Genomic DNA, 1,168 nt, shown 5'->3' on the forward strand with positions numbered 1-1,168 from the left:
TGGACTTGTTAATTGATAAAGACTCAGACTGGGGACTTGTTAATTGCTAAAGACTCAGACTGGGGACTTGTTAATTGATAAAGCCTCAGACTCTGGACTTGTTAATTGATAAAGACTCAGACTCGAGCAGTGGGGACTTGAGACTCGACTCTGACTCGAGGAAATAGTGACTTGACGACACCACTCTGGTCTTTGCATCTTCAGTGTGCAGTGTTTGAGGTCTTGTCTTGGTTTTGTTAGTTCGGGGGGGGGATTCTTCTAGCCTCGCTAACCGACATTCCACTTAGCATTTCCTAACTGATTCCAGCACCGTTGCGTTTTCCTCCTAACAAAGCGCACCTTCTCTAGTTCACACAGTTGAGCTACCCCAGATCTGAGCGTGCTGGCTGTGCTCTACACCACTGATCACGTCTCTGGGGGGGTTCTGTCAGAGGTTCTGGCGGGCCTGTTGAGTTACACGTCTTATTGGTTTCCATCAATTCTTCCTGTGTTGCTCTTTCCACACAGCTGAGACTGAACTCTGGTGCTGCCCCGCCATTATGGTGCCGGAAGCCCCGGGCCCGGGCCTGGCCAGTTTCACACGCTCTTACGTAACAAACATGGAAGGCGGTGTGGAGATAGCGCGAGCGGACGGAGTCAAGGGTGAGTATAATAAAACCGTTTCCGTGTTTGTCTACGCGAGGCGTCGGGGTCGTCGCTGGCTGTAGCTGTTTGCACACCTCTGGGATGCTGAGGGCAGAGGGGGTGCTGGGGGCAGAGGGGGATGCTGGGGGCAGAGGGGGGTGCAGGGGGCAGAGGGGGGTGCAGGGGGCAGAGGGGGTGCTGGGGGCAGAGGGGGTGCTGGGGGATGCTGGGGGCAGGGGGGGATGCTGGGGGCAGAGGGGGTGCTGGGGGATGCTGGGGGCAGAGGGGGTGCTGGGGGCAGAGGGGGTGCTGGGGGCAGAGGGGGTGCTGGGGGATGCTGGGGGCAGGGGGGGATACTGGGGGCAGAGGGGGTGCTGGGGGCAGAGGGGGTGCAGGGGGCAGAGGGGGATGCTGGGGGCAGAGGGGGATGCTGGGGGAGATGCTGGGCCTAAGTTTAGGATGCGTCACACAGACAGAAGAATGGCAGGAAACAGCAGAGGATTTGGACGTGAGACGGGGGAGGTCAACAGGATGATGGGGGAAG

Source organism: Poromitra crassiceps (assembly GCF_964638095.1).
Source record: "Poromitra crassiceps genome assembly, chromosome: 20".
Classification (NCBI taxonomy): Eukaryota; Metazoa; Chordata; class Actinopteri; order Beryciformes; family Melamphaidae; genus Poromitra; species Poromitra crassiceps.